Source organism: Mauremys reevesii, linkage group 4 (assembly GCF_016161935.1).
Source record: "Mauremys reevesii isolate NIE-2019 linkage group 4, ASM1616193v1, whole genome shotgun sequence".
Lineage (NCBI taxonomy): Eukaryota > Metazoa > Chordata > Testudines > Geoemydidae > Mauremys > Mauremys reevesii.
In genome coordinates this window covers 2,130,046-2,150,546 of record NC_052626.1, presented here as the reverse complement: position 1 = coordinate 2,150,546, position 20,501 = coordinate 2,130,046, and the positions used below count along the sequence as shown (strand labels likewise).

The 20,501-nt window shown below is 44.6% G+C and overlaps 1 long non-coding RNA gene across 5 annotated transcripts in view; it reads left to right on the top strand.

Moving 5' to 3' along the window:
• The window catches only part of LOC120405030, a 29,708-nt gene extending 14,322 nt beyond the window's left edge, over nt 1-15,386 (top strand). For 3 of the 5 annotated variants that reach the window (XR_005598329.1, XR_005598328.1, XR_005598325.1), the window contains exon 4: nt 1,691-1,746. This is a non-coding gene — a long non-coding RNA (uncharacterized LOC120405030). Of the gene's footprint in view, nt 1-1,690; nt 1,747-2,528; nt 2,782-15,284 lie in introns of those variants that run through there. The other 2 variants (XR_005598326.1, XR_005598327.1) reach the window with 2 other exon arrangements.
• Nucleotides 15,387-20,501: the final 5,115 nt, after the last annotated feature.

Sequence of the window (20,501 nt, the reverse complement as noted above, 5' to 3'; positions counted from 1 at the left end):
TCCATTCCCAGACTGCCAGCCTGGGCACTGGAGAGCTTCCTCCCCGGTCTGTCTGAGATGCAGCCAAGAGCGTCGCTCACAAGCTGGCACGCAAGCCACTGTCGCCTAGCCACTCCAGGCATGTTCTTCAGCTAGAGACTAAAATTCCCAGCTTGGCCCCTCAACATACGCGCACCCAAAGGACCAATGCCTCATGACGTTCCCTCTTTGCTCAGGATCTTACAAGCTGATCTGAGTAGAACATGATCTGGCAGGAGTCCCCACCGCTTCCCCCCGCCCGGCGTCTCGCTGCCCTGGCTCCTTTGTCTCACACTCGGGCTGGGCACAGGACGTCCTGTCGCTGATGCTACTTGCTCAGGTTCGGTGCCAGTGATTCTCCCAGGTACAGCTCCAATCCGATCCCTCCAGGCTCGCGCGCCCCCTCTCGCGCGCTCTTTCTCACCACTACCTGCCCATGGAGGTGGGGGCTGTGCCCATTGGCACTCTGGGACCATCCTTGACACCTTCCCATGTGTCTCTTTCCAAATGGAAGCTTTTGTCAAGTCCTCTCACTTCTCACTCCAGCTGCAACCTCCCCACAGTCTGCCCTGCTGGTTCCACTGATTTCCACTGGGCTTAGGACCTCACCTTCCTGGACTGCGCCAAGCTCCACCTCCCACGACCCGCTGGATATTGTTTCTCTTCCGCCATCCAGTCAAACCCTGAAGTCGAAGTTACCGTACTCGCCCAACGTTCTAATCATCTCACCCCCGACGCAAATCCTGGCACTGGTTTCCTGTTTCCTTTCGCAGCAGGTTCAAACACTTCAGCCTCATTATCCAGCCCCATCCCTCCCCCCCATACATCCCCTGGGGTGGAACCAGACATTAAATCATTCATTCAAAAATATCGTGAAATTCATCAAAGCAATTATTCAGTGATCAGCTCTTTTCCCCAGTGTGCCCCGGCCACCTACATAGCAACTCTCATTTCCTACTGCAGCCCAAGTGAGGCACCGTGCTACACCAATAGCTTTACCGGTCCCTTCTTTTCCTTGTCCAGGTACTGCCTACATCCTTCCTATTCCTGGGAACGTTTCCTTTCTCCGGGGCACCCAGACAGCTTACCTTTTTAGCAAGTCGTCCACCACTCACCTTCCACCCCATATGCATTGTTGAGTGCGATTAGAATTGCAGTAGAAAATAGAGGCCCCAATCAGGTATCAGAGCTCAATTATGCTGGGAGCTGTGCAGATATTTAAGCAAATTGTTATTCAAAAAGCAAAAATAATTTTAAAGGAGAGTGAGTGTGTGAGAGAACATCCCTGGAACTAAATGCAACACAAGAAGTTATTTTATGAGCCTTCCCTTAACCTTTTTGTTGCATTTATATTGTAAGCTTGTCAAGGCAGGGGCCTTCTCTCTGCAAAGTGTTTCTGGGTTTGCAGCGTTTGGGGCTGTATTCTAAGGATGCCGGCATTAATTGTGCTTGCAGCTACAGGGTAAGATGCAGGCGGGGTAGGCAAGATCCAAAACGTGCCTAAATTACTGAAAAGTCTTCTTCTGTCATGGAGATGGGTAAATCAGCTAAGATAAACAGGGAATTACCTGACCCCAGGGCTGACCTCATCTAAGTACAAAGCTTCAACAAAAAAATGGCCGTAGAATATTTCAAACAGGGCATTACAATTTTTAATTGTTTTTTATTTCAGTTGGCATGGAAAAGCAGGAGGCCATGCTGTACCACATCTCAGCCAATGTTATTGCCTCGTTTTGTATCCCATAAACTGTATTATACTGCTGTCATGTACATTTTATATGCACTGTCTGTGTGAGATTGGGCACTGCTCTTAATGGATCACCTTTACAGATCACACTCTGCCTTTGGTAGTTTGGCATGTGGGAGACTGGGGACAGAGCCATAGCAGAGGAAGAAGGTGGATGAGCCATCCTGCTTGCATAGACTGTGGTCATCCTGGGCAGAGCAAAGAAAGTTCATGCTCTGAAATGCTGTTCTTTCAGAAGGTGCCGAGTTTGCACCCACTAGCACTTACCAACCAAAGCCCAGTCGAACAATGTATTTAACTTTAGATAAGTTCATGGAGGATAGGTCCATCAATGGCTATTAGCCAGGATAAGAAGGGATGGTGTCCCTAGCCTCTGTTTGCCAGAAGCTGGGAATGGGCGAAAGGGGATAGATCACTTGATGATTCCCTGTCCTGTTAATTCCCGCTCAGGAACCTGGCACTGGCCACTGTCAGAAGACAGGATACTGGGCTAGATGGACCTTTGCTCTGACCCAGTATGGTTGTCCTTATGTTATTAACATCCATTGACTACAAAACTCTGACATGCGCTGAAGTGTTTGGCTGAATCGGGGCCTATAACCCAATCTATCCCGCTCCCACACGTTACCATGGTTCAAACAGGTTCTCACTGATGTAAGGGGGGGCTAGAATTTTGCCCTAAGTATCCAAGACTATGACTTAACATGGTTTGTGATAAACAGAAATAAAGAGACAATGGGTTCTGTCTTCTTTGCACCTACAGAAGGAATCCAGAGCCTTTGAACGCTGACTCCTCTTTGCAAGTGTTAATTTCACCTTGAGCAAGACTCACTTTTACACTGATCAGTGACACATGGAACATCCTGGGCACTTTTCCTCAGACTGTTGTTTAAACTCTATAGTAGTGGTAACTGTAGATTAAGGAAGCCACTTTCCCTCTTCTGGAAGGGGAATGGACTGCCAGTAAGGAGAGTGAAATTGGCCTGAACTTATCACTGCAAGGTGAGATACTGCTCTAAGCCCACATGGTATTTCAGAATACTTTCCACTTCAGGAACGTTTGTTTATTTGTATCATCGTCACTCCAGAAATAAAGGGCCTGTTTAAAACAACCTACTTTTTAATGAGAAGCATGGCGAACGTATAAGTGAGAGAGGTCTGAGCTGATGGTAATTCAGCAGCTGTTTGCAAATGGAAGAGAAATTCTCATTGTCCTGCCCTCTTTGACCTTTTAATATGCTGGGCCAAATCGTCACATGTTCCTCACAATGCATCTGTCCCAAACTTAATGGGCACAGCTGGTCAAACATTTTCTGACAAAACAGATTTCTGTTAGGAAAATGCTGATTCCACAGAATCAAAATGTTCCGTTGGGAATAGGCCGAGGTCTTTGAAACTTTAGATGGAAACCAGGCAGGTAGGCAGGCTGGCTGCCCAGGCACCCTGATTTCCCCAGCATTTCTCGGGCTCCCAGTTCTTGGCAGCCCAGCCAGTGGGAAGCATGGGCCAGTCTGCCCCAGAGCTGGGGAGATGGGATGGGACAGTTTTGAAAAGTTCCATTCTGGTTCTTCCAAAAAGGAATTTTTAGAAGATGTCCTGCGGGTGGGAAATTTCTCGCATCTGACTTTTCATTCCTATTGGGAACAAAAAAAGATATTTGGAAATGCAAAATTTGCTGTGGGATGGAAATTCCGGTTCTCAAATAGCTCTAGTACTGGGACAACCAATGGGGGCAGAAAATCGTCATTAAATGCAGTATGAGCATTTCAAAATTAAAATGTAGCTGCTGGGTACAACTGTGTAAGAACTCAGCAGACTGCTTCAGCTGAAGTGTTAAACAAATTGTACCTGCTTCAGGCTTCCGACAATTCTGCCTGCAGGGGATAAATTGGAGTGGATTCATTTGTATTCCATTTTGTGTCCAACACTGAAGAGAGGTTGGAGTTACATACCACCAATTTCATCTTTGTACTTTTGTGTCTAGCAGTTAGGCGAAGGGGCCATAGAGTTCTTTGGATGGCTCTTCTCCATTGTACTCATCGTTACATCCTGATGCCTTAGTGTTCTTGTATGTTTAACAGTAACAGGTTACGCCCATATACCAGAAGTTTACCCTTGCATGAAAATATATTTTGCAACTGGACATACATCAAAACCTTAACAATCAAAGATGGCCACAGCCGGAGATGGGACACTGGACGGGAGGACCAGTATTTTCTCTCTCAGTTGCTTGGCTGGCAGGTTCTTGATCACATGCTCAGGGCTAGCTGATCACCATAGGTGGGGCAGGAAGGAATTCCCTCCCACGTCAGAATGGCAGGGACGCTGGGATGGGGGGTTCGCCTTCATCTGCAGCATTTGGGCGCAGGTCACTTGCCAGGATTATCTCGGTGTATCTCACTTCATTTCCCTCCCACTGAGGGAGCCTCAGGCTGTGGTGCACCTCGGGCCCACCTATTCGCTGCTTGTGGCACAGAACAGCTGAATCTCCTGTAGGTTGTTGGGTTTGGTCCCCTGGTGCTGGGTGGTGTTGGTGGCTGCTTGGTGTGCTATACAGGAGATCAGCCTAGTCGGGGTTTTCAAACTTCATGGCACCACCACCCCCTTCTGATAACAAAAATTACTTCACAACCCCAGAAGGGGAGACCGAAGCCCGAGCCCGCCCAAGCCCCACTGCCCCGAGTGCGGGGCCAAAGTCCAAGCCCCACCACTCCGGGCTCAAGGGCTTCAGCCCCAGGCAGGGGGCCTGTAACCCACAGTTTGAGATCCGCTGGACTAGATGATCTACTGGTTCCAGCTGGCCTTAAACACTATGATTCTAAGTTTTGCCCTCACGGATATGTGCCTGACTCACACTGATGTCAATGGAAGTGGGCACATGCAACCAGTGGCAGAATGTGGACTTGTGTATAACTCACATCTTTCTCGAAATGTCGTCTGTGAGCGGCAGACTTTGGCACAGGAAAGCCTTGTGGCAGAAGGTGATGGTAAATGACAGCTTGAAAATTGCTATCATTGGTTGTTTTTTTGCACATGTTCTTGATTTGGAAGAAGCTAAGCATTCAATTTGCAGGTTAATTTTGGATATATTGTACCATCCTGCAGTCACACTGTGGTAATTATTTTATCTGTTTAACAGACGATGTTATCATTACAGAGACGTACTTTGCCTGGTGATTTCCAATGTGAACCCAGACTTTTGAATATATCACAAGGCTTTCCTCTTAATCAAGATCTGCTTTTAACCTCTAGAAATACAAATACTCTGATGGTGTAAGTGAGTGACCTCTAGCCCCCTTTATAGGTTGATTTACTACCTTGGACAGAAGACCTCAATGTTCAATTTCATGCATTTGTTCTCCTCCTTGAAAACATAATTTTGCTGAAATCTCAAGGAAACCTGACTCCTAACACCATGACATCTATTTCTGAGCTCCTAATGATTACAAAGACAGAGACATTTCTGATATAAAACCACAGGATTTTGGTTTCTGCTGCCCTTGATATCCTTGATTATAATTCAAAATAGCTACAGAATGAACCCACTGGCAATGAATGAGCAATGAATATTTAATGGATATGAAATACAAAGTATGATTTTTCAGATTAGAGGTTTTCAGGACATTTTAGGAAAAGACATACAGATCAATGCCTATTTGCTTTTTCTTTGGACTAAACATTATAAACCTCAATGGCATTTTTTTAATATTAATGAAACATATTTAGCTCTTGTGAACAGATAACGCTGCTGACTGTTGGTGATACTAACACCGGAAAATTGATCAATGAAATGGTCATAGCACCATGGTGTTGTGTGTGTGTCAACACTGGACTCTGAGGGATTTGCTCAGGTTATTTAACAGAAATATATTGCATCTGTTTTGCATTTGGTGTACGAATGCCATTCTGTACATGAGCAATAATAATCAATAATCAAGTAGGTCGCTCTGCTAGCAAACCAAGAATTTTCCAAAACCCACCCAAATCTCGATCACTTTTTATCATTGTTTCATGGAACTGAATCCGGCTTTGAGCCCAGTCTCTATCAAAAGAGATCTGAACTGATGATCCTCATTTTATGATGCAGTAAATCGAATAAACAAACTGCCATGATGTCTCAGTGCATTGGCTGTCAGTTTAATGTACTTTTACTTACTGTTTCCAAGAATTTTCCACTTTCAGTTTTTATCAGAAGAAGCAAATCATCTGAATCACTGGCTCTCGGTAAACATTGTCGGGGCTTCACCATAGCTGGGGCCCGACCAAATTCACGGTCCATTTTCGTCAAACGACCAGGGGTTTAAAATTGTCAATCTCATGTTTTCAGATGTCTACACCTGAAACGTTACCATGGGGTTGTAACCGTGGGGGCCAGAGTGGGGTATTGCAAGACTATTGTAGGGGGTCGTGGGATTACCACCCTTACTTCTGCCCTGCAGCTGGCAGGGGCATTGCCTGCAGAGCTGGGCAGCCAGAGAGGAAGGCTGCTGGCCGGATGCCCAGTGGGTTACCATAGGTCCAGTTTTCCCAGCAGTCTCCCGCTCCAGTGGAGGAGTAACAGCTGCAGCCGCCCTGCATGGGGGAGGGGAGTGACCGCTGGAGCCTGTCTGTGCGGGATGGGGGAGGTAGCAGCTGGAGCCAGTGGTGTATTATCGCCTAGGCCGACAAGACCTAGGCCTAGGGTGGCAAATTTTCATAGGTGGCAAATTTATAATAGCAGCATTTTTGTGATCATGGCATCAGTGATTCTACGCGTATTGAAACCACCAATGACAGCGCGACACCATTTAGTAAACATACTCGCGAGAAACCTAAATGTTAATAATATGACTGGAAGGTCTCACATACTTTTATTTCTTTTATTGTATCTACATAAAATAAAAAAAATAAATATTTGATATACACCGGACCCCACTTGAACGTGGGGTTCTGGATCCAAGTGCGGTCCCGCGCTATAAGCGAACTCACGCTATACAGACGTGCATTCAAGTGAGGGTCTGCTGTACTTGTAATTTTATTTATAATAAAACTTGTAAATGTTCAATTATTTTAATGATATTTAGATTCATTTTAATTCAAACAAAGTTGTAAAAAAACTAAGCCAAGTTCATATGGGGCCAGGGGGCGGCAATTATTTCAGGGCCTAGGGGTGGCAAAATCATTAATCGGCCACTGGCTGGAGCCTTGGCCTCTCTGCTCAGGTGGGGGTAACAGCTGGAGCCACGGCCTGTCTGTGTGTGTGTGGGGGGGGACATTTGCCCGCTTATCTAAGTCCATCTTGTGCCACATAAGCTGAGAAGTGGATTTAACAGACAGGAGAATCTGGCCCTCCCACTTCTGTCAACAAGGCTCCGCTCCAGGCTCTGGGTCTTTCCTGCCCTGCCCATTGCCTGTTCCTTATCCTTTCCTCACTTGTCTCTCCTTTTCTCCTGCCAGAATCCTGTTGCTAACTGCATCTCACTTTGCTGCCTTCCAGCTCACCTTTCTCCCCTCCCTTCAGTCTCCATCCTTCTTCCAATCCAGCCTCTCCTCAGCTCAAAGGCACACCATAACTCCGCCCTTAATCTCCACCTCTACCTGCCATTCTTCCTATAACATCTTCCACCCATTCGGTTCCACCAAGCTGCTCTCAATACCCTTTGCCCAGGTCCAACTTGCTGTGTCATTTATTCCAACAGCTTTCAAATCTCTATATTTGTACAGCACCTAGCATGAGGGGGCCCTCTCCTGGCTAGGCTGCAGGTGCTGCTATGCTACAGATGTACCATAATACACATTATTACATCATAATCAATCAATGCACAATCATTCCTCTTCTCCTCCTCTTCAGAATAATTGTAATATGCACTGACCCAGAACACTTCGGAGGAATATTTAAAAAGGTGACAGCCCTGACCTGGAGAATTAAATCATACCATGTAAAAACTGTCCTATTAAATAGCTGCAAAATTCAGGCCAAAACCACAATAACAACAAACATACAGAATATATCCTGGTGGGATATATGCTACTCACAGGGGCGGCTCTACCTTTTTGGCCGTCCCAAGCAGTCATGCGCGGGAGGCGCCCCGGAGCCGCGGAAGCAGTGGACCTCCCGCGGGCATGACTGCAGAGGGACCGCTGGTCCTGCGTGGCTCGGCTGGACCTCCCGCGGCTGCGGACGGTTCGCGGGTCCGGCGGCTCCGCTTGAGCTGCCGCAGGCATGCCTGCGGGAGGTCCAGCCGAGCCGCGGGACCAGCGAACCGTCCGCAGTCATGCCTGCGGCAGGTCCGGTCCTCCCGGGGCTCCGGTGGACCACCCGCAGGCATGACTGCGGCAGGTCCGCCGGCCCAATCTGCTGCCCCCCCGGGAAAGGGCCGCCCCACGCGCGTGCTTGCCGCGCTGGGGTCTGGAGCCGGCCCTGGCTACTCATAATTAAGTGCAAAGCAGCATATGGGGATGAGAAAGAGAACAAGAGCACAGATATGATATATGAAAAGAGAGAGGGAGAGAATGAATGGGTTAGATAAGCACTGGAATGGGTTCCCTAGGGAGGTGGTGGAATCTCCTTCCTTAGAGGTTTTTAAGGTCAGGCTTGACAAAGCCCTGGCTGGGATGATTTAGTTGGGAATTGGTCCTGCTTTGAGCAGGGGGTCGGACTAGATACCTCCTGAGGTCCCTTCCAACCCTGATATTCTATGATTCTATGTGTGTTAGGTGAAGGGAAAGTGAGTAGCACCATGTAATAATACCTTATACATGAGCAACCTGCTCTGAAACAGCTGTTAGTTAGGAAGGAATATTTGTGTTGTAGAACAGCAAGTTAAATGCTGAAACAGCAAAAACAAGACCCAAAGCACAACACATTTGTCAGTGTAAGGTTACAAGAAGATGTGTGTGCTGGAATGACAAGCAATCCACAGCAAGACACAAAGGGTAAGAGACTTGTCCTGTCTGAAGCTATTTCCAGTGTTGTAGCTGTGATGGTCCCAGGATATTAGAGACAGAGTGGGTGAAGTAATAGCTTCTATTGGACCAACTGCTGTTGGTGAAAGAGACTAGATTTCAAAGAGCTCTTCTTCCCATCTGGGAAAGGTACCCAATAAAATACACTACCTCACCCACCTTGTACGAACATGCAGAACTTTGCTAGGGCCAAATTCTTTCCTGCCCTTAATCATACAGACTTCCTGACATGCTAAGAGACTCTTGCTCACGGAACAGCAGAAGCAAAACAAAATCTTTACAGGAGAGTTTTTTTTGTAGAACAGCGAGATGTTTGAATCAGACAAAGACAGAATCAGATTTGGGTGCAAATGGAAGGCAGTGGATTTGAACCCAGTTACTCCAGGTTTGACATTGGGCCATAGTTCCTCTTTTGATGAGTGACTGCTTACTTCCTTTTAGTAGCTGAATAATTCTCTGGGGTTGGCCTAGCCTTCAACCATGGTTATTAAGACTTGTGAACATTAGAGAGTGGCCAGCCCAAATCACTCACCGTCGGGTCATATGAAATTGAAGAATAAGGATTTACAGTCATTGGGGGGAAATAAAAAACATCTGTCCCTGTCAGCTGATTGAATTCCAGCTGCTGTATGTCAATCCAACAGTGACCTTGTCATACTTCACATCACTGTATGTTGTGATGGCACAGACTGATGGGCTGCCATCTACTAACATATTCTAAACAGCGGAGGTGTGGGAAGGACGTGCCAAGGTGGAGAGTAATATGGTTTTGAATAACATTTTCTCTTTAGAAACCTAGAAAATCATGTGACCCAGTGATTCACAATAGAGCTCAGTGCCCAAGAAATGTTCAGCTGCAAAACAAAAGCATCCCAGGATCACTCCTCCATGTGGGCATGTCTGAGATTTCATCTGACTGACCACCCTTGAATCACCAGGGCCAGCTGTTCTGGATACTCCAGAGGCCAGTCTCCTAGTTAAGACAATCAGATATCACCCAAGAGTAAGAGAATGGGTCATTATCATTCCATTGAGAGTGATCCACCAACTATGATACTTTCATACCAGGTTATCATCATGGCCTCCTCCACTGGGAACGTCCACCCATATCATGGAACAGGTCCTCAAGGAATCAATTCTGAACCACTTAAAGGAGGGGAAAGTGATCAGGAACAGTCAGCATGGATTAACCAAGGGCAAGTCATGCCTGACTAACCTAATTGCTTTCTATGATGAGATAACCGGCTCTGTGGATGAGGGGAAAGCAGTGGATGTGCTATTTCTGGACTTTAGCAAAGCTTTTGATACAGTCTCCCACAGTATTCTTGCCAGCAAGTTAAAGAAGTCTGGGCTGGATGAATTGACGGTAAGGTGGATAGAAAACTGGCTAGATGGTCGGGCTCAACGGATAGTGATCAATGGTTCCATGTCTAGTTGGCAGCCGGTATCAAGTGGAGTGCCCCAGGGATCGGTGCTGGGGCCGGTTTTGTTCAATATCTTCATTAACGATCTGGAGGATGGTGTGGACTGCACCCTTAGCAAGTTTGCAGATGCCACTAAACTGGGAGGAGTGGTTGATACGCTGGAGGGTAGGGATAGGATACAGAGGGACCTAGACAAATTAGAGGATTGGTCCAAAAGAAATATGATGAGGTTCAACAAGGACAAGTGCAGAGTCCTGCATTTAGGACGGAAGAATCCCATGCACTGCTATAGACTAGGAACCGAATGGCTGGGCAGCAGTTCTGCAGAAAGGGACCTAGGGGTTACAGTGGACGAAAAGCTGAATATGAGTCAACAGTGTGCCCTTGTTGCCAAGAAGGCTAATGGCATTTTGGGTTGTATAAGTAGGGGCATTTCCAGAAGATCGAGGGATGTGATCATTCCCCTCTATTCAGCACTGGTGAGGCCTCATTTGGAGTACTGTGTCCAGTTTTGGGCCCCACACTACAAGAAGGATGTGGATAAATTGGAGAGAGTCCAGCGGAGGGCAACAAAAATGATTAAGGGGCTGGAGCACATGACTTATGAGGAGAGGCTGAGGGAACTGGGATTGTTTAGTCTGCAGAAGAGAAGAATGAGGGGGGATTTGATAGCTGCTTTCAACTACCTGAAAGGGGGTTCCAAAGAGGATGGATCTAGACTGTTCTCAGTGGTAGAAGATGACAGAACAAGGAGCAATGGTCTCAAGTTGCAGAGGGGGAGGTTTAGGTTGGACATTAGGAAAAACTTTTTCACTAGTAGGGTAGTGAAGAACTGGAATGGGTTATCTAGGGAGGTGGTGGAATCTCCTTCCTTAGAGGTTTTTAAGGTCAGGCTTGACAAAGCCCTGGCTGGGATGATTTAGTTGGGTTTGGTCCTGCTTTGAGCAGGGGGTTGGACTAGATGACCTCCTGAGGTCCCTTCCAACCCTGAGATTCTATGATTCTATGATCAGCCTATTGACTCCATCGGTCTTGAAGGGGATTTCTTTCCTGGCAGGCAACTCCTTGCGGACAGGGTTGAGTTCCTCTTACAACATACAACCACTGTTCCTGCCAGAAGCAGAGGGTTTTTCACAAGCACAAGGGCTGTAGAATAAAACCACTTGTACACCAGAAGGTCATTTCTGCCCCATGTTATGGTTGTAGTGTTGAAATATTATTTTCTTTATTTCCTGGTTCAGCTAGAAAGAGTGATCCAGGGAAGCAGATAACTGGGTAGCAGACATTTTCAAGAGAGAAAATTTTTAAAAGCTGTAAATGCAAAACATATTAAATGTTAATGTGCATCTTCTGTTGGCTTGTTCTCTGCCCTTAGCGCTTGTTTTCATAGAATCATAGAATTCAAGATCAGAAGGGACCATTATGATCATCTAGTCTGACCTCCTGCAAGATGCAGGCCCTGCCCCATGCAAACCTCCAGGGCCATTGCCAATCTTCCCTGGAGGAAAATTCCTTCCCGACCCCAAATATGGCGGTCAGCTGAACCCCGAGCATGCGGGCAAGACTCTCCAGCCAAACCCTCTGGAAAAGGTTATATCATACCATTGACCCATTGTACTATTTACCAGTGTGGCACTTAATTGACCTATTGACTAAGCCCGTTATCCTATCATACCATCCCCTCCATAAACTTATCTAGCTTAATCTTAAAGTCATGGAGGTCCTTTGTTCCAGTATTGCACTCCCCTGATGGTTAGAAACCTTCGTCTAATTTCAAGCCTGAATTTCCTGACTGACAGTTTATATCCATTTGTCCTCGTGTCCACATTAGCACTGAGCTGAAATAATTCTTCTCCTTCCCTGGTATTTATCCCTCTGATATATTTAAAGAGTGTAATCATATCTCCTCTTATCCTTCTTTTGGTTAAGGAAAACAAACCGAGCTCCTCAAGTCTCCTTTCATACGAAAGGCCTTCCATTCCTCGGATCATTCTAGTGGCCCTTCTTTGTACCCGTTCTAGTTTGAATTCATCCTTCTTAAACATGGGAGACCAAAACTGCACACAATACTCCAAATGAGGTCTCGGACTAGCACCTCCTTATCCCTACTAGAAATACTAATGCAACCCAAGACCGCATTAGCTTTTACGGCCACATCACATTGCCTACTCATAGTCATCCTACAATCAACCAGGACTCCTAGGTCCTTCTCCTCCTCCGTTACTTCCAACTGCTTATAACTAAAGTTCTTGTTAGACATCCCTAAATGCATAACCTTACACTTCTCACTATTGAATTTCATCCTGTTACTAATACTCCAGTTTACAAGGTCATCTAAATCTCCTGGAGAATATCCCGATCCTCTTGCAATACCCCAACTTGGTGTCATCCGCAAACTTTATCAGCCCACTCCTACTCTTGGTTCCCAGGTCAGCAATAAATAGATTGAATAAAATCGACCCAAAACCGAGCCTTGAGGAACTCCACTGGTAACCCTCCAACCGGACAGTTCCCCTTCAATACTACCTCTGCAGTCTCCTTTAACCAGCTCCTTATCCACCTCTGGATTTTCATTTCGATCCCCATCTTTTCCCATTTAACCAGTAATTCTTCATGCGGTACCGTATCAAACGCCTTACTGAAATCCAGATATATTAGATCCACCGCATTTCCCTTGTCTAAAAATCTGTTACTTTCTCAAAGAAGGAGATCAAGTTGGTTTAATCCATGCTGTAATCTATCCCAGTTGCCACTTCATTAGCCTCATTAAAGACAGATATTGTGCCATTCCAAGATTATCCCTAATCTCCAAAGTTTTAAGCGGTCCCACTTCTTCTTTCTTGGTTTTCTTCCTATTTATATGGCTAAAAACCGTTTGCTATTGGTTTTAATGTCCATCTCCACTTTGCCTTTCTCACAGCTTCCTGCACCCTCTGACCTCAATAAGGTAGGTTTCTTTGCTGATCCCTCCCATTTTCCACTCCTGGTACGCTTTCTGGACCCTCTAAGACGCTTGCTCATCCAGCTCGGTCTAAAACTGCTACCGATACATGCCTCTGACAACTCCTGCAACTTCAAATCTGCCCTTAGATCCCTAAATATGTTAGCCCAGTCCACTTCCCTAACTAGTCGCCTTAATTTAGTAAAATTAGCCCTTTTGAAATCATACACCCTAGTCTCAGATGCACTATTGATTATCCTCCCATTTATTTGGAAACGAATTAGCTCATGATCACTCGAGCCAAGGTTGTCCCCTACAACAATGTCCTCAACAAGGTCCTCGTTACTAAGGGAAAATCTCTGTGCTAACTGCTAAAGTCCTTAGATAGGGTACAATCATTCCTCCCTAAGAAGGAAGCTCCCTCCACTCCAGTTTCCAAAGGGTTTTAGAGAAAATTCTGGCAGATGCTTGATAGGGCTCCCAGCCCAACACTACATTCTGGGGCTATACCAGGGTGTACCAATGTCCCCTCGAGACAAAAGGGCAAGAGATCAGTTGGGCTAATCTGCTGTACAAACACTATCTCTAAGCTATGTACATTTTGCAGCTCCTACACTGAGTCAGAGTAAGGAAATATGCCAGAGCCAATCAATCCTAGAGGCAGCAGTACAAACCTATCCATTGGAGCATTATACCTTAGCGGCGTGTCTCCCAGGGAGGGTAAAAAGATTAAGCTGAGATGAGCTGTATGTTCTCTCACACGCCTGCTCTGTCTCTATTTCCCCTGTAGTGATGGTGATGGCAGGCTGCTCGTCAAGCACACAGTCATTTCTAAGCTCATCACCAATTAGCCACCTCACTTTCTGTTGGTCCAGGCTAGTGGCTGATCCAGCTCTGCCACCTTTTTATTCTGGTGCTGCAAGTTCCAGATTTTAACTGTGCTGATAGCAGACATTAGTTCAAGAAGCCAGGGAAACTCTGGTTAAAGCATTGCAGAGTTTTCTGTAAAAACAGTAGCATCTGCGAAGCATGAGCAACTTGATGGCTTTGTTCTGTAGCAAGGGAGCATTGCACGGATCAGCTCGGCCGTTACCGGCGGGTATTAATGTGGTCTATGGGAAACTGTCTGAAAGGATTAAGGAGACATTTTACAGTCTGCATCCAAGACTCACACATGGAAACGATGGACTCTGTGCTGCCAGACTGAGTAGCCAATTGACTGGATACAGATAATTAAGAGAAATCAAAGGATGCCTCCCTGCCAAACTAATCAATAACATGCTAAATAATAGAGAAATGCAAAGAGCTCATTTCTGAATGAGGACGGCACCACAGTGGCATCTGCTTTTTCCAGCACTGTAATGGAAAATAATCCCATGTTGGATACATTCCGTAGTTAGCAATGGGTGAACTTTACAACAGGGTGGAATACTTCTGAGTTTTGGGACCAATCTCCTCATCCATCCTTATAATATTCCCAGAGTTTAACCATTAGAAGCTATTCTGAACTAGCTGGTTACTAGCATCAGTATTTTAAACATAATGCCTGTGGCGTGCCACAGTCACTCAGGGATTAAGGAGCTGGCTAGCACGCCGCATTATTCTGGTTCTGCTTCCAACTGGTTGTGCTTCAGCGTTACCCACGCAGATTCTGTCTGGGACACTCTGAGTTCCACAATACCCACACACAGAGAAACACTAAATTGGGTGCCAGGCAAGGTTGCTGAGTGAAATCCTGGACCCACTGAAGCCAGTGAGAGTTTTGCTCCTGATTTAATGGTGACCAGGATTTCTCCCTGGCAATGCAGGCAATGAAACATCACCAAGTAACCTGCACGATGCTACATCATAAGGCGCTACGATAAAGGGCCGGCTCCAGGCTGCTTGAAGGAATCGGTACATGAGAATAACAGTTGCAGCAGACCAATGAAACACAGATTTGAAAAGGCGGTTGTGACACAAAATAAACGTGACTTCGTAGCTCAAGGTTGCTTTATCTGGGAGCATTTCATTACAGAATACGGTGCGGTCGCTTGGTTGGTACCAAAGGGATGAGGGTGTGGGTAAGCACAGAGGCACTGCCTTACTTTAATACAGAGCAATCTCACAACAATGAGATGCTCCTTAAATAAGTTCATTCAGTGACAGCTCATTGAACACAGCTGCCCAATTACATCCTACATATACTAAGGCCTATTTTTGTCCACAGGGCCGGTGTGTGCAAACATGAGGCTGGTACCAGTAATCAGAAGGCTATCCTGATTAGCAATCAGGTATGAAGGCAATTTGAATAGTGCAAAGGAAACTGAAGACTCCAAGATTGAAAACTTTTCTTTCACCTTAATTATCTCATTTTTCACATGTTAAATTTAAACTTGTCTGACAATCTCACATGACAGCAATGCCATTGTCAACTGGATTGAACATAAACCAATTACACTGACCGTTTTATGCTATCGATAACGGCCTTTCCACTTGTCTCTCTGCTGATCACGGCAAAGCAGATCATTTAACCCAGTAACTAACATGGGATGGAATTAAGGCCCTTTCTCTCCAGGCAAATTAGTTAAACACAGTAACACACCCACATTTCCTCTGGTTTGGGTGACAGGGCTCAATGAGCACCGAAACGTAGGGCCATTTAGAGTAAGCGTAGTGAATAATGACCCATGTTAATGGACGGGGCGCTACGGCTGCACTAAGGTTCCACTTCACACTTAGAGCCACATAAGGATATTCTCCAAATCAATCTGTTTGGTTTGTATCATGGCATTGTGGAGACATTAATGCCAGGCCAGATTCATGCATGGACATGGACTGGACACAAATAAAGCCTGGATGGGAAGTGAGAATTCAGTTTGTTCCTCTCCATCACCAAACAACCAATACATAAATAGCTAATGAGCATATAGCCGGGCTCAAGCCTCCTTGGAATTGAGCCCTCCTCAAAAATAGTTACAGTCATTTATTTATTTAAACAAACTTCCCTGAGGGATGTCCCACTCCCACTTCCCCAGTTATTAAATTCTCTAGGCCCAGGAGTCTCATGATGCTTAACCTCTCCTACAGAGCTCCATTGCTCGCTGTTACTTGTTAGGATACATATATTCAAGTCTGTCTGCGAAGGCCTATACTTTAAGAATTTAGGTATATGTTTATCATTTAGCTAGTTATAGCGGTATAAAAGAAAGAATCTGTGTAAGGGCCTTCTCTCGCTGTGCAGTCTGCGGCTGTTAGGAAGGTGACCCGATCTATCACCTCCAGAGAAAGGGGAGAGCCTAGAAGATGTAAAAGGAAATTTAGTTTGATAGTTTTCTGTCTGGTAAGAACTCACTTATCAATAGACACAGCTGGGAAACCCTTATGTCTGTATAGATGTAGTTGTGAACGCCTCACTTCTGTATTGTTTTGTATGTTTATTTGCATGGTCTCTGTCTGGTTCTGTGATTGTTTCTGTCTGCTGTATAATTAATTTTGCTGGGTGTAAACTAATTAAGGTGGTGGGATATAATTGGTTAGCTAATCGTGTTACAATACGTTAGGATTGGTTCGGTAAATTTTAGTGGAATGACTGGTCAAGGTATAGCTAAGAATATTACTATATAAATTAGGGGCAAACAGGAAATAAGTTGGGATTCAAAAATAAGGAAAAAGAAACTTGGATTTAAGCTTGCTGGAAGTTCACCCCAATAAACATCGAATTGTTTGCACCTTTGGACTTGGGGCACTGTTGCTCTCTGTTCATGTGAGAAGGGCCAGGGAAGTGGAAGAGTGAAGGAATAAGCTCTCTAACATTACTGTGATGTACAGAAGCAGGTGTCCTCTCTTTCTTGGGCGAACATCCATTAACATTCTACACCTGTTTGAAACTCTTTGCATCAGATGCTGGTACAGAAGTGGGTGAATTACAACTCCCTGCCCCACCAAGCAATAAAACTTGGAACAGCCTGGGACCCGTGTCCCTGAAGGGATTGCTTTCAGTTTGTTCTCTCCTGGACTCTGAGTTCCGCCACAAATCACAGCTTTATGGGACCCATCTTCTGTTGGTGGGTGCACATATCTCAACAGTGGTAGTCCAAGAACATGGCCTTGGATACCACAGGACCGCTAGCTGAGCCATCCCTTCAACATCTTTGAAACAAAGGGATAAAGGCTATATTATTAGGCTGACACTCGAATGTCCTGGGAATTAATGAGATTTTGTTTTTAGGATGTCCTACTGAATGTGAAATAATTACATTCCACCACAGGCACTTGTGTGGGATGTGGGGTGCCAGTTAGTGGGTATTGGTGACCTTGACACTGTAACTTGCCTCTAATCCACTCAAAAGTTAAGAACAAGTTTGATAGCCCCTTTCTCCCCATCCTGTGTTGGGCCTGAGAGACTAGTCAAAGGAGTCCTGCTGCTGCTGTGCAGTCCTGCAAACCTACTGAAATGGTCACGTCTGCTTTTTGCTTAAGAGACTTTCTAAATTGTCCTGCCATGTTGTGTGATGGCTCATGGGCCATTCCCTGAAATCGTGATGACTCTCAGCTCACTACTGGAATGTGCACATGTGGCCTCAGAGCAGCTGGAGGAATCATTTAGAAGAGTTATTCCATTAAATAAACAGCTGTGAACAGCACATAGAATTGGGAAGAAGGGAAAGATATTTTGCTATGATTTTATTTTCCCCCTTTTCAGAGTGGGGCATAGCGGAGGTGGTCTCTGGTAGCATCTCCACTTTTGCTGCTCCCGCTGTCCCTGTTCTGGGGATATATAAAAGAACATCATTTCCGGGGCTGTCACGCTGATGGCTTCCAAGCTAAAAAATGAAAGTTTTGCACAGCTGTTGAAGTAACCTCTCAGTAGTGAGATGCAAGCTCAGCTGTTCTTGGATTCAGCTAAACATAGACAGAGAAATGATAACATCAGAAAGAAGCAAGAAGGGAATTACAATGGGATTCAGTTTAGTAGAGATGAGTATGTTCTAATTTCTAGCAAAAGTACTATCAACTTTACACTTGAAAGAGACCAATGTCGGTTTATACAAAGGCTAAATAATAGCTATTGCTTGTGGCAAGACTAATTGCTCAACAAAATAATCAGAGAAAAGATGCTGATGTGGAAAAAAGGAATGATAACAAGAGTGTTATCCCCCAAAGGGAACAGTTTAATAGTCTGTGCTTTATAGGACCCTGAGGGGGGTCCAGTTCAGCAAAGCACTAAGTCCAATTGATTTCTGTGGGTCTTAATCATACACGTAACGGGTGACTGAGCAGGGACCAAAATGAAGACTCGTGCATGACCTAGGCAAGCCACTGCCAAGAATTCATATTGTTATATTGACGCCAGACCATGGGATGGAACTAATAAACCCCTATTTCTGATTGAGTTAACGAGGAAGCTCATATTCCATTGGATTGGTACAGACTCTGCAGAAAGGAAATGCTTTGAAGGATCCATGGGACTTGTGCTGTTTCCTACTTTGACATATTTTCTTAAACATTTTAATCAGATCCACAGACAATTAGAAATGTTTACTAATGGAAGAACATGAAATCAAATGATACTTTACTGGATTCAAATCACAATTCGTCACTGTTTGAAAGAAAGAAAAAGAGAAAAAAATACCTTGTTAAAGTGTGTGTCAACCTATCTAACCCACCTGTCTATCAAGAGAATAATAATCACAGTGTCTAGACAATTATCAGAGGTAGAAATCCTGTGATTCAGAAATTAATGGTGGAGTGTTAACAATAAGAATCACGTTTTAGCCAAGCGGTTATTGTTTTAGGTGCAGCGGGTGATCTGATTTGTATTATAAGAACCTTTCTAGTCAAAACAAATCGGTAAAAATAAATAAAGTTTAAAGCTTTATTACATTTTTCTAGTCAGCTTACATAATGAGTGTTCCAGGAAGAAAATTGAACTATCAGTTTTTACAATTTCTGGGAATGTGCCGCATTCTATGAGAATATTGTATACTTGAATAGAAGTAAAATTGACTGTTTATGCTGGCTTTATGTTCCCACTGAATTGCTAGTTCTCTGCTCCATTCCAGCACCAACATAACTTCTCCCTGATATGTTTAAAATTACACGTGTATTATATCTTAAGCTAATAGATATCAAAATTGTATTTCAGAAGAAAAATGAGAACAGGAGATGTGATTTTGCTTCCTCCATGTAACAAAATAAGATTCTACCCCATTATTAAACTTAACATGGTTCATTGAGTGCTGATTTAAGGATTACATTGTACTCTGTGCCCAATGCTAGCTGAAAACTACTTAATTCCTGAAAAGATATTTTAAATGGGGAGGAAGCAGTGTGGACTTCTGCATGAAGATAAACAATTCACATTTGATTCTTACTGTACAGCTGCAACATACAAGCTGTGCTCTGAAGAACAATTCACTGAACATCTGCCTGAAAACTCATTTTACCCTGAGTCTATTTTAAAAACATCCTAGAAAATGCACTGCTGGGAACAGCGCTGCATTCCCAGGGCAATGGACATTAGGTCTTTTCCAGTTCTGGTTTCCACGATTCTATGACTCAACTGCTTGGAGTAATGCAGGCATTAGATGAGCAATTTTAAATTGGAGTATGATGTGGAGAGGAAGCCAGTGCACCAAATCCTGATGTCCCTGGGCCTGAGCCAAAGCCTTGCAAACTCAACAGAAAGACTCCTGTTGACTTCAGTGGGCTTCGCATGAGATCCCATAATCATGCCCGTAAGTCCTACAGAAGTGAATGGGAGCACTGCTCAGCACAGAACCAGGATTTGGCCCTATGTAACCATTAGATAAAGATTCTTCATCTAAACAGAGGCTGCTGAATAGAAATGTTCTGCACCTTTGACCATGGCTTTCTGACCCAAGATCGGAATTCCTCTTTTATAGCCCCAAATAGCTAATATGGAACTCCAAGGTTCAGTCCCATTTCTGGCAAGATAATGTCCTGGGTTGCAAAATGTTATTATGGGAATTAACATCTAAAGAAAAGCAAGAAATCAAATGGAACAGGAGAAAGTGAGGAAAGGATAAGAATGTCATGTTAAAAGCATGAAAACAGGAGATTTTTGCATGGGAAAATTTCTGCCATCACAAAAACCCATAAGAGATGACTGCAAGAAAGCCTAGTGACAAAGCTACCATATTTTATGAACATCTAAAAATGAGCAAGAGGAATTATATTGAGCCCAGAGCATTTACTGGCTACTTTCATTTACTTATTAGTTGGTTTGAACAGAGCTGTCCATGACAAATGGCATCACAAGTTCCCTGGGAGAGATAAAAAGGACAGAAACAAACCCAGCTAGAAAAGACATTTGACATATCTCTGTTCTCAGGAAAGGCTACTGACTTTGTTTGTCAGCAGTGATCATGTGTTTCTTGCATATAACAAAGTGAAACAACTAATTCATCAATCCTCCTGAATG